We start from the raw sequence: 9,595 nt of genomic DNA on the forward strand, positions 1-9,595 counted from the left end.
AGAGCGCCGTATTACGGCCGATGAGATGGCGGTGGCGATAGACGATTTGAAACGTGGGAAATCTCCCGGGCCCGACGGGCTAGGAGCCGATTTTTATAAGGCGTTCAAGTACGAAGTAGCCCCTATACTGGCCGCAATTTTAGACGATGCATATGAGCGCAAACGACTACCACCTTCATTCCTGTCCACACACACAGTTTTTATCCCGAAAACAGATGATCGCGACACATTAAAGCGGGTAACAGCATATCGCCCTATCAGCTTAGCGAACGTCGACTATAAGATATTCTTGAAAGTGTTGGCTAAAAGACTGCAAACAGTAGTGAAAGATATAGTTGGACCACACCAGACGTGCGGTATCAAGGAACGAACCATTTTCACGAACATTCATACGGCGAGAAGCATACTGGAGTGTTGTGACGTATTGTGCAAGAAGGTCGCAATGCTCCAGTTGGATCTGGAAAAGGCGTTCGACCGGGTACCGCACGACATACTATTTGCCATTCTGGAGTACGTGAACGTAGGATCTGTTATCATGGAAGGTGTCGCAATGGCGTACAGGGGTTGCACGACAAGGTTGATAATAAATAAGTCAGTAGGAGAGCTTATCGAAGTGCAGCGGTCGGTGCGCCAGGGGTGCCCACTATCGCCGTTACTTTTCGCTTTATATATTGAGCCCTTGTGCCTCAGCGTAATACGGGCTAACTGTATCAATGGCTTTAAAATGCAGCAAGCGGAGGTAAAACTACTCGCTTATGCGGACGACATCGCGGTGTTTTGTGGGGACCACGCCAGTATCATGAAAACTGTGGAAATTGTGAAGCGTTATTGTGTTACTAGTGGCAGTGCAGTTAACTGGGGCAAGAGCCTCGGAATCTGGCATGGAGCATGGACAATGAAACCCAGTACCTTTGCCAACATTCAATGGATTTCCACTCCCACGAAATACCTAGGCGTTCCTTTAGAGTTTTACCGGGACAGTGAACCATACTGGCAAAACCAAGTTGCGGAAATGCGTGGAAGGACTGAGAGGACAAAGGGCTCGGAATTGTCTATGTTTGCACGTACCATGGTGTGTAATGTGTTTTTCATTACCAAACTTTGGTATGTGTTGAGTGTTTTGCACTGATCACGCATTAACATACAAAAGCTCCACAGAATTCTGGCTGTTTTTGTTTGGGGATCGAGTTGGGAGAGGACAAGCCGCACCAACTTGTTCCGACGTGTACGTCATGGAGGTCGTAGCCTGTCGCACTTATTCCTGAGGCAAATAGTGAACCGGTTCTGCTTCCTTAGGGATGTGAAGGACCCCTTTTTGCGCACTGTATTACAGCTCAGACTTTGCAAACTTGTGCCGGACTTTGTGGTATCCACCGAATGTATTGAAGGCGGGGTTTTCGGTTTTTTGAAGGAGGTTGTGATGGCTTATAAGTTCTTGCGTGCTCGATTCTCATGCGAATATCTGGCAGGAGTGAAACGAAGGAAGCTATACAAAGATCTTGTGGATATACTACTCCCCGTGCCTTTGTATCGCACAATATATAGTGCCAAGTATGGAAGTGATGTCCTGAAGCGTGTCAAACATATGTATGTAGCTCCAGGAGCCAAGTCCTTTTTCTTCAGATTGCACACCGGGACACTAGAGGTAAAAACATGGCTACAGGAAAAAGGAATGTATGTACCATGGGGAGTGCACTGTTTTTTATGCAGAAAGCCTGAAACCATTGAGCACGTCTTCTTAGAATGCTGGGAAGGCGTGTTCTTCTGGGATATATTACAAAGAACGCTAAAGAAAGACCTCCCTTTAGACCCACAAGGAATTCGTTTCCTAACTGTGGACAACGAAGAAGGTGTCCCGTTTGATGCTGTTATGCTACTGGGTTTGCACTGCATAATGAAGGCCTGCATGGCCGCACGACATGTAGATATAGATGCAAGATCGGCACAAGAGTACTTCCGCGAATCAGTGGGCAGGTTCCTGGAAGCACATAAATCTTTAGATCCGATACCTGAATGGGTATCGAGGATCGAGCCACTCATGAACATGAGACGATTTTAGCCATTACACGCCAGCCAAAGTTTGGTGTCTCCTTTTACCCATGCCCATTTATGTATCTATGTCTTATGTGCCTTGCATTATTTCTTGTGTTCCCTGACTGTATTTGTGTTTATATGTGTACGTCTAAGCAGGCAATAAAGAAAAAGAAAGCTTGTGGTGTAGTGGTTATCACATCCGCTTCACACGCGGAAGGCCCCAGGTTCGATCCCTGGCAGGCACAAGAGCATTTCTTTTTTCAGTTTCAATATACGTCATTGAACAAAGACTCATTCATGAGAGCTCTGCACAGCTGTGCTTGTGGTGTAGTGGTTATCACATCCGCCTTACGCGCGGAAGGCACCAAGTTCGATCCCTGGCAGGAACGAGAGCATTTCTTTTTTTACAGTTTCAATATACGTCTTTGAACAAAGACTCATTCGTGAGAGCTCTGCACAGCTGTGCTTGTGGTGTAGTGGTTATCACATCCGCCTAACACGCGGAAGGCTCCAGGTTCGATACCTGGCAGACACAAGAGCATTTCTTTATTTAGTTTCCATATACGTCATTGAACAAAGACTCATTCATGAGAGCTCTGCACAGCTGTGCTTGTAGTGTAGTGTTTATCACATCCACCTTACGCGCGGAAGGCACCAGGTTCGATCCCTGGCAGGCACAAGAGCAGTTCTTTTTTACAGTTTAATTATACGTCATCGAACAAAGGCTCATTTGTGAGAGCTCTGCACAGCTGTGCTTGTGGTGTAGTGGTTATCACATCCACTTAACACGCGGAAGGCCCCAGGTTCGATCCCTGGCAAGCACAAGAGCACTTCTTTTTTACAGTTTCAATATACGTCATTGAACAAAGGCTCATTCGTGAGAGCTCTGCACAGCTGTGCTTGTGGTTTAGGGGTTATCACATCCCCCTAACACGCGGAAGGCCTCAGGTTCGATCCCTGACAGGCACAAGAGCACTTCTTTTTTACAGTTTCAATATGCTTCATTGAACAAAGACTCAATCGTGAGAGCTCTGCACAGCTGTGGTTGTGGTGTAGTGGTTGTCACATCCGCCTCACACGCGGAAGGCCCCAGGTTCGATCCGTGGCAGGCACAAGAGCACTTCTTTTTTTACAGTTTCAATATACGTTATTGAACAAAGGCTCATTCGTGAGAGTTCGGCACAGTTGCGCTTGTGGTGTAGTGGTTATCACATCCGCCTTACGCGTGGAAGGCACCAGGTTCGATCCCTGGCAGGCGCGCGAGCATTCCTTTCTTTAGTTTCAATATACGTCATTGAACAAAGACTCATTCATGAGAGCTCTGCACAGCTGTGCTTGTAATGTAGTGGTTATCACATCCGCTTCACACGCGGAAGGCCCCAGGTTCGATCCCTGGCAGGCACAAGAGCATTTCTTTTTTCAGTTTCAATATACGTCATTGAACAAAGACTAATTCATGAGAGCTCTGCACAGCTGTGCTTGTGGTGCAGTGGTTATCACATCCGCCTAACACGCGGAAGGCCCCAGGTTCGATCCGTGGCAGGCACAAGAGCACTTCTTTTTTTACAGTTTCAATATACTTCATTGAACAAAGACTCATTCGTGAGAGCTCTGCACAGCTGTGCTTGTGGTGTAGTGGTTATCACATCCGCCTAACACGCGGAAGGCCCCAAGTTCGATACCTGGCAGACACAAGAGCATTTATTTATTTAGTTTCAATATACGTCATTGAACAAAGACTCATTCATGAGAGCTCTGCACAGCTGTGCTTGTGGTGTAGTGGTTATCGCATCCGCTTAACACACGGAAGGCTCCAGGTTCGATCTCTGGCAGGCACAAGAGCACTTCTTTTTTACAGTTTCAATATACGTAATTGAACAAGGGCTCATTCGTGAGAGCTCTGCACAGCTGTGCTTGTGGTGTAGTGGTTATCAAATACGCCTAACACGCGGAAGGCCCCAGGTTAGATCCCTGGCAGGCACAAGGGCATTTCTTTTTTACAGTTTCAATATACGTCATTGAACAAAGACTCATTCGTGAGAGCTCTGCACAGCTGTGCTTGTGGTGTAGTGGTTATCACATCCGCCTTACGCGCGGAAGGCACCAGGTTCGATCCCTGGCAGGAACGAGAGCATTTCTTTTTTACAGTTTCAATATACGTCATTGAACAAAGACTCATTCGCGAGAGCTCTGCACAGCTGTGCTTGTGGTGTAGTGGTTATCACATCCGCCTTACGCGCGGAAGGCACCAGGTTCGATTCCTGGCTGGAACGAGAGCATTCCTTTTTTTACAGTTTCAATATACGTCTTTGAACAAAGACTCATTCGTGAGAGCTCTGCACAGCTGTGCTTGTGGTGTAGTGGTTATCACATCCTCCTAACACGCGGAAGGCCCCAGGGTCGATACCTGGCAGACACAAGAGCATCTCTTTATTTAGTTTCAATATGCTTCATTGAACAAAGCCTCATTCGTGAGAGCTCTGCACAGCTGTGCTTGTGGTGTAGTGGTTATCACATCCGCCTTACGCGCGGAAGGCACCAAGTTCGATCCCTGGCAGGAACGAGAGGATTTCTTTTTTTACAGTTTCAATATACGTCTTTGAACAAAGACTCATTCGTGAGAGCTCTGCACAGCTGTGCTTGTGTTGTAGTAGTTATCACATCCGCCTAACACGCGGAAGGCCCCAGGTTCGATACCTGGCAGACACAAGAGCATTTCTGTATTTAGTTTCCATATACGTCATTGAACAAAGACTCATTCATGAGAGCTCTGCACAGCTGTGCTTGTGGTGTTGTGTTTATCACATCCACATTACGCGCGGAAGGCACCAGGTTCGATCCCTGGCAGGCACGAGAGCATTTCTTTTTTTTACAGTTTCAATATACGTAATTGAACAAAGGCTAATTCGTGAGAGCTCTGCACAGATGTGCTTGTGGTGTAGTGGTTATCACATACGCCTAACACGCGGAAGGCCCCAGGTTAGATCCCTGGCAGGCACAAGAGCATTTCTTTTTTACAGTTTCAATATACGTCATTGAACAAAGACTCATTCGTGAGAGCTCTGCACAGCTGTGCTTGTGGTGTAGTGGTTATCACATCCGCCTTACGCGCGGAAGGCACCAGGTTCGATTCCTGGCAGGAACGAGAGCATTCCTTTTTTTACAGTTTCAATATACGTCTTTGAACAAAGACTCATTCGTGAGAGCTCTGCACAGCTGTGCTTGTGGTGTAGTGGTTATCACATCCGCCAAACACGCGGAAGGCCCTAGGCTCGATACCTGGCAGACACAAGAGCATTTCTTTATTTAGTTTCAATATGCTTCATTGAACAAAGCCTCATTCGTGAGAGCTCTGCACAGCTGTGCTTGTGGTGTAGTGTTTATCACACCCGCCTTATGCGCGGAAGGCACCAGGTTCGATCCCTGGCAGGCACGAGAGCATTGTTTTACAGTTGCAATATACGTCTTTGAACAAAGACTCATTCGTGAGAGCTCTGCACAGCTGTGCTTGTTGTGTAGTGGTTATCACATCCGCCTTACACGCGGAAGGCCCCAGGTTCGATCTCTGGCAGGCACAAGAGCACTTCTTTTTTAAAGTTAAATATACGTCATCAAACAAAGGCTCATTTGTGAGAGGCATGCACAGCTGTGCTTGTGGTGTAGTGGTTATCACATCCACTTAACACGCGGAAGGCCCCAGGTTCGATCCCTGGCAAGCACAAGAGCACTTCTTTTTTACAGTTTCAATATACGTCATTGAACAAAGGCTCATTCGTGAGAACTCTGCACAGCTGTGCTTGTGGTGTAGGGGTTATCACATCCCCCTAACACGCGGAAGGCCTCAGGTTCGATCCCTGACAGGCACAAGAGCACTTCTTTTTTACAGTTTCAAAATACTTCATTGAACAAAGACACAATCGTGAGAGCTCTGCACAGCTGTGGTTGTGGTGTAGTGGTTGTCACATCCGCCTCACACGCGGAAGGCCCCAGGTTCGATCCGAGGCAGGCACAAGAGCACTTCTTTTTTTACAGTTTCAATATACGTTATTGAACAAAGGCTCATTCGTGAGAGTTCGGCACAGTTGAGCTTGTGGTGTAGTGGTTATCACATCCGCCTTACACGTGGAAGGCACCAGGTTCGATCCCTGGCAGGCGCGAGAGCATTCCTTCTTTTAGTTTCAATATACGTCATTGAACAAAGACTCATTCATGAGAGCTCTGCACAGCTGTGCTTGTGGTGTAGTGGTTATTACATCCGCCTAACACGCGGAAGGCCGCAGGTTCGATCCGTGGCAGGCACAAAAGCACTTCTTTTTTTTTACAGTTTCAATATACTTCATTGAACAAAGACTCATTCGTGAGAGCTCTGCACAGCTGTGCTTGTGGTGTAGTGGTTATCACATCCGCCTAACACGCGGAAGGCCGCAGGTTCGATACCTGGCAGACACAAGAGCATTTCTTTACTTAGTTTCAATATATGTCATTGAACAAAGACTCATTCATGAGAGCTCTGCACAGCTGTGCTTGTTGTGTAGTGGTTATCACATCCGCTTAACACGCGGAAGGCTACAGGTTCGATCTCTGGCAGGCACAAGAGCACTTCTTTTTTACAGTTTCCATATACGTAATTGAACGAAGGCTCATTCGTGAGAGCTCTGTACAGATGTGCTTGTGGTGTATTGGTTATCACATACGCCTAACACGCGGAAGGCCCCAGGTTAGATCCCTGGCAGGCACAAGAGCATTTCTTTTTTACAGTTTCAATATACGTCATTGAACAAAGACTCATTCGTGAGAGCTCTGCACAGCTGTGCTTGTGGTGTAGTGGTTATCACATCCGCCTTACGCGCGGAAGGCACCAGGTTCGATCCCTGGCAGGAACGAGAGCATTTCTTTTTTTACAGTATCAATATACGTCTTTGAACAAAGACTCATTCGTGAGAGCTCTGCACAGCTGTGCTTGTGTTGTAGTGGTTATCACATCCGCCTAACACGCGGAAGGCCCCAGGTTCGATTTCTGGCAGACACAAGAGCATTTCTGTATTTAGTTTCCATATACGTCATTGAACAAAGACTCATTCATGAGAGCTCTGCACAGCTGTGCTTGTGGTGTTGTGTTTGTCACATCCACCTTACGCGCGGAAGGCACCAGGTTCGATCCCTGGCAGGCACGAGAGCATTTCTTTTTTTTACAGTTTCAATATACGTCTTTGAACAAAGACTCATTCGTGAGGGCTCTGCACAGCTGTGCTTGTGGTGTAGTGGTTATCACATCTGCCTTACACGCGGAAGGCCTCAGGTTTGATCCCTGGAAGGCACAAGAGCACTTCTTTTTTACAGTTTAAATATACGTCATTGAACAAAAGCTCATTCGTGAGAGCTCTGCACAGCTGTGCTTGTGGTGCAGTGGTTATCACATCCACTTCACACGCGGAAGGCTCCAGGTTTGATCTCTGGCAGGCACAAGAGCATTTCTTTTTTTTTCAATATACGTCATTGAACAAAGGCTCATTCGTGAGAGATCTGCACAGCTGTGCTTGTGGTGTAGTGTTATCACATCCACTCAACACGCGGAAGGCCCCAGGTTCAATCCCTGACAGGCACAAGAGCACTTCTTTTTTACACTTTCAATATACGTCATTGAACAAAGGCTCATTCGTGAGAGCTCTGCAAAGCTGTCCTTGTGGTGTAGCGGTTATCACATCCGCCTAACACGCGGAAGGTCCCAGGTTTGATCCCTGGCAGACACAAGAGCACTTCTTTTTTACAGTTTGAATATACGTCATTGAACAAAGACTCATTCATGAGAGCTCTGCACAGCTGTGCTTGTGGTGTAGTGGTTATCACATCCGCTTAACACGCGGAAGGCCCCAGGTTCGATTTGTGGCAGGCACAAGAGCACTTCCTTTTTTACAGTTTCAATATGCTTCATTGAACAAAGCCTCATTCGTGAGAGCTCTGCACAGCTGTGCTTGTGGTGTAGTGTTTATCACACCCGCCTTATGCGCGGAAGGCTCCAGGTTCGATCCCTGGCAGGCACGTGAGCATTTTTTTTACAGTTTCAATATACGTCATTGAACAAAGACTCATTCATGAGAGCACTGCACAGCTGTGCTTGTGGTGTAGTGGTTATCACATCCGCTTCACACGCGGAAGGCCCCAGGTTCGATCCCTGGCAGGCATGGGAGCATTTCTTTTTTCAGTTTCAATATACGTCATTGAACAAAGACTCATTCATGAGAGCTATGCACAGCTGCGTTTGTGGTGTAGTGGTTATCACATCCGCCTTACACGCGGAAGGCCCCAGGTTCGATCCTTGGCAGCCACAAGAGCATTTCTTTTTTTACAGTTTCGATATACTTCCTTTAACAAAGACTCATTTGTGAGAGCTCTGCACAGCTGTGGTTGTGGTGTAGTGGTTGTCACATCCACCTCACACGCGGAAGGCCCTAGGTTCGATCCGTGGTAGGCACAAGAGCACTTCTTTTTTTACAGTTTCAATATACGTTATTGAACAAAGGATCATTCATGAGAGTTCGGCACAGTTGCGCTTGTGGTGTAGTGGTTATCGCATCCGCCTTTCGCGTGGAAGTCACCAGGTTCGATCCCTGGCAGGCGCGAGAGCATTTCTTTTTTCAATTTCAATATACGTCTTTGAACAAAGACTCATTCGTGAGAGCTCTGCACAGCTGTGCTTGTGGTGTAGTGGTTATCACATCCACTTAACACGCGGAAGGCCCCAGGTTTGATCCCTGGAAGACACAAGAGCACTTCTTTTTTACAGTTTGAATATACGTCATTGAACAAAGACTCATTCATGAGAGCTCAGGACAGCTGTGCTTGTGGTGTAGTGGTTATCACATCCGCTTAACACGCCGAAGGACCCAGGTTCGATCCGTGGCAGGAACGAGAGCATTTCTTTTTTTTACAGTTTCAATATACGTCTTTGAACAAAGACTCATTCTTGAGAGCTCTGCACAGCTGTGCTTGTGGTGTAGTGGTTATCACATCCGCCTTACACGCGGAAGGCTCCAGGTTCGATCTCTGGCAGGCACAAGAGCACTTTTTTTTTACAGTTTAAATATACGTCATCGAACAAAGGCTCATTTGTGAGAGGTCTGCACAGCTGTGCTTGTTGTGTGGTGGTTATCACATCCACTTAACACGCGGAAGGCCCCAGGTTCGATCCCTGGCAAGCACAAGAGCACTGCTTTTTTACAGTTTCAATATACGTCATTGAACAAAGGCTCATTCGTGAGAGCTCTGCACAGCTGTGCTTGTGGTGTAGGGGTTATCACATCCCCCTAACACGCGGAAGGCCTCAGGTTCGATCCCTGACAAGCACAAGAGCACTTCTTTTTTACAGTTTCAATATACTTCATTGAACAAAGACTCAATCACGAATGAGTTATGAGTGCAGAGCTCTGCACAGCTGTGGTTGTGGTGTAGTGGTTGTCACATCCGCCTCACACGCGGAAGGCCCCAGGTTCGATCCCTGGCAGGCACAAGAGCATTTCTTTTTTTTCAATATACGTCATTGAACAAAGACTCATTTGTGAGA

At 47.0% G+C, this 9,595-nt stretch overlaps 32 non-coding genes across 32 annotated transcripts; all 32 read left to right on the forward strand.

Annotated features, from left to right (window-relative positions):
- The first annotated feature begins 2,206 nt into the window (after positions 1–2,206).
- Positions 2,207–2,279, forward strand: TRNAV-CAC (transfer RNA valine (anticodon CAC)). Its single transcript has one exon. It is a non-coding gene; the product is annotated as a tRNA-Val (tRNA).
- Positions 2,280–2,350: 71 nt separating this feature from the next.
- TRNAV-UAC (transfer RNA valine (anticodon UAC)) lies at positions 2,351–2,423 on the forward strand. The gene has a single exon. It is a non-coding gene; the product is annotated as a tRNA-Val (tRNA).
- Positions 2,424–2,496: 73 nt separating this feature from the next.
- TRNAV-AAC (transfer RNA valine (anticodon AAC)) lies at positions 2,497–2,569 on the forward strand. The gene has a single exon. It is a non-coding gene; the product is annotated as a tRNA-Val (tRNA).
- A 71-nt stretch (positions 2,570–2,640) lies between these two features.
- Positions 2,641–2,713, forward strand: TRNAV-UAC (transfer RNA valine (anticodon UAC)). The gene has a single exon. It is a non-coding gene; the product is annotated as a tRNA-Val (tRNA).
- A 72-nt stretch (positions 2,714–2,785) lies between these two features.
- Positions 2,786–2,858, forward strand: TRNAV-AAC (transfer RNA valine (anticodon AAC)). Its single transcript has one exon. It is a non-coding gene; the product is annotated as a tRNA-Val (tRNA).
- Positions 2,859–3,221: 363 nt separating this feature from the next.
- Positions 3,222–3,294, forward strand: TRNAV-UAC (transfer RNA valine (anticodon UAC)). The gene has a single exon. It is a non-coding gene; the product is annotated as a tRNA-Val (tRNA).
- Positions 3,295–3,365: 71 nt separating this feature from the next.
- TRNAV-CAC (transfer RNA valine (anticodon CAC)) lies at positions 3,366–3,438 on the forward strand. The gene has a single exon. It is a non-coding gene; the product is annotated as a tRNA-Val (tRNA).
- Positions 3,439–3,509: 71 nt separating this feature from the next.
- TRNAV-AAC (transfer RNA valine (anticodon AAC)) lies at positions 3,510–3,582 on the forward strand. The gene has a single exon. It is a non-coding gene; the product is annotated as a tRNA-Val (tRNA).
- Positions 3,583–3,655: 73 nt separating this feature from the next.
- Positions 3,656–3,728, forward strand: TRNAV-AAC (transfer RNA valine (anticodon AAC)). Its single transcript has one exon. It is a non-coding gene; the product is annotated as a tRNA-Val (tRNA).
- Positions 3,729–4,089: 361 nt separating this feature from the next.
- On the forward strand, positions 4,090–4,162 carry TRNAV-UAC (transfer RNA valine (anticodon UAC)). Its single transcript has one exon. It is a non-coding gene; the product is annotated as a tRNA-Val (tRNA).
- A 72-nt stretch (positions 4,163–4,234) lies between these two features.
- TRNAV-UAC (transfer RNA valine (anticodon UAC)) lies at positions 4,235–4,307 on the forward strand. The gene has a single exon. It is a non-coding gene; the product is annotated as a tRNA-Val (tRNA).
- A 217-nt stretch (positions 4,308–4,524) lies between these two features.
- TRNAV-UAC (transfer RNA valine (anticodon UAC)) lies at positions 4,525–4,597 on the forward strand. The gene has a single exon. It is a non-coding gene; the product is annotated as a tRNA-Val (tRNA).
- Positions 4,598–4,961: 364 nt separating this feature from the next.
- Positions 4,962–5,034, forward strand: TRNAV-AAC (transfer RNA valine (anticodon AAC)). Its single transcript has one exon. It is a non-coding gene; the product is annotated as a tRNA-Val (tRNA).
- Positions 5,035–5,106: 72 nt separating this feature from the next.
- Positions 5,107–5,179, forward strand: TRNAV-UAC (transfer RNA valine (anticodon UAC)). The gene has a single exon. It is a non-coding gene; the product is annotated as a tRNA-Val (tRNA).
- Positions 5,180–5,396: 217 nt separating this feature from the next.
- TRNAI-UAU (transfer RNA isoleucine (anticodon UAU)) lies at positions 5,397–5,469 on the forward strand. Its single transcript has one exon. It is a non-coding gene; the product is annotated as a tRNA-Ile (tRNA).
- A 69-nt stretch (positions 5,470–5,538) lies between these two features.
- On the forward strand, positions 5,539–5,611 carry TRNAV-UAC (transfer RNA valine (anticodon UAC)). Its single transcript has one exon. It is a non-coding gene; the product is annotated as a tRNA-Val (tRNA).
- A 71-nt stretch (positions 5,612–5,682) lies between these two features.
- TRNAV-AAC (transfer RNA valine (anticodon AAC)) lies at positions 5,683–5,755 on the forward strand. Its single transcript has one exon. It is a non-coding gene; the product is annotated as a tRNA-Val (tRNA).
- A 72-nt stretch (positions 5,756–5,827) lies between these two features.
- Positions 5,828–5,900, forward strand: TRNAV-AAC (transfer RNA valine (anticodon AAC)). Its single transcript has one exon. It is a non-coding gene; the product is annotated as a tRNA-Val (tRNA).
- Positions 5,901–6,118: 218 nt separating this feature from the next.
- On the forward strand, positions 6,119–6,191 carry TRNAV-UAC (transfer RNA valine (anticodon UAC)). The gene has a single exon. It is a non-coding gene; the product is annotated as a tRNA-Val (tRNA).
- Positions 6,192–6,410: 219 nt separating this feature from the next.
- Positions 6,411–6,483, forward strand: TRNAV-AAC (transfer RNA valine (anticodon AAC)). Its single transcript has one exon. It is a non-coding gene; the product is annotated as a tRNA-Val (tRNA).
- Positions 6,484–6,844: 361 nt separating this feature from the next.
- Positions 6,845–6,917, forward strand: TRNAV-UAC (transfer RNA valine (anticodon UAC)). The gene has a single exon. It is a non-coding gene; the product is annotated as a tRNA-Val (tRNA).
- Positions 6,918–6,990: 73 nt separating this feature from the next.
- TRNAV-AAC (transfer RNA valine (anticodon AAC)) lies at positions 6,991–7,063 on the forward strand. Its single transcript has one exon. It is a non-coding gene; the product is annotated as a tRNA-Val (tRNA).
- A 648-nt stretch (positions 7,064–7,711) lies between these two features.
- On the forward strand, positions 7,712–7,784 carry TRNAV-AAC (transfer RNA valine (anticodon AAC)). The gene has a single exon. It is a non-coding gene; the product is annotated as a tRNA-Val (tRNA).
- Positions 7,785–7,856: 72 nt separating this feature from the next.
- On the forward strand, positions 7,857–7,929 carry TRNAV-AAC (transfer RNA valine (anticodon AAC)). The gene has a single exon. It is a non-coding gene; the product is annotated as a tRNA-Val (tRNA).
- Positions 7,930–8,002: 73 nt separating this feature from the next.
- TRNAI-UAU (transfer RNA isoleucine (anticodon UAU)) lies at positions 8,003–8,075 on the forward strand. The gene has a single exon. It is a non-coding gene; the product is annotated as a tRNA-Ile (tRNA).
- Positions 8,076–8,145: 70 nt separating this feature from the next.
- TRNAV-CAC (transfer RNA valine (anticodon CAC)) lies at positions 8,146–8,218 on the forward strand. The gene has a single exon. It is a non-coding gene; the product is annotated as a tRNA-Val (tRNA).
- A 71-nt stretch (positions 8,219–8,289) lies between these two features.
- On the forward strand, positions 8,290–8,368 carry TRNAV-UAC (transfer RNA valine (anticodon UAC)). Its single transcript has one exon. It is a non-coding gene; the product is annotated as a tRNA-Val (tRNA).
- Positions 8,369–8,581: 213 nt separating this feature from the next.
- On the forward strand, positions 8,582–8,654 carry TRNAE-UUC (transfer RNA glutamic acid (anticodon UUC)). Its single transcript has one exon. It is a non-coding gene; the product is annotated as a tRNA-Glu (tRNA).
- A 363-nt stretch (positions 8,655–9,017) lies between these two features.
- On the forward strand, positions 9,018–9,090 carry TRNAV-UAC (transfer RNA valine (anticodon UAC)). Its single transcript has one exon. It is a non-coding gene; the product is annotated as a tRNA-Val (tRNA).
- Positions 9,091–9,162: 72 nt separating this feature from the next.
- Positions 9,163–9,235, forward strand: TRNAV-AAC (transfer RNA valine (anticodon AAC)). The gene has a single exon. It is a non-coding gene; the product is annotated as a tRNA-Val (tRNA).
- A 72-nt stretch (positions 9,236–9,307) lies between these two features.
- On the forward strand, positions 9,308–9,380 carry TRNAV-AAC (transfer RNA valine (anticodon AAC)). Its single transcript has one exon. It is a non-coding gene; the product is annotated as a tRNA-Val (tRNA).
- An 88-nt stretch (positions 9,381–9,468) lies between these two features.
- TRNAV-CAC (transfer RNA valine (anticodon CAC)) lies at positions 9,469–9,541 on the forward strand. Its single transcript has one exon. It is a non-coding gene; the product is annotated as a tRNA-Val (tRNA).
- Positions 9,542–9,595: the final 54 nt, after the last annotated feature.

This window comes from Rhipicephalus microplus, chromosome 2, assembly GCF_043290135.1.
Source record: "Rhipicephalus microplus isolate Deutch F79 chromosome 2, USDA_Rmic, whole genome shotgun sequence".
NCBI classification, from domain to species: domain Eukaryota; kingdom Metazoa; phylum Arthropoda; class Arachnida; order Ixodida; family Ixodidae; genus Rhipicephalus; species Rhipicephalus microplus.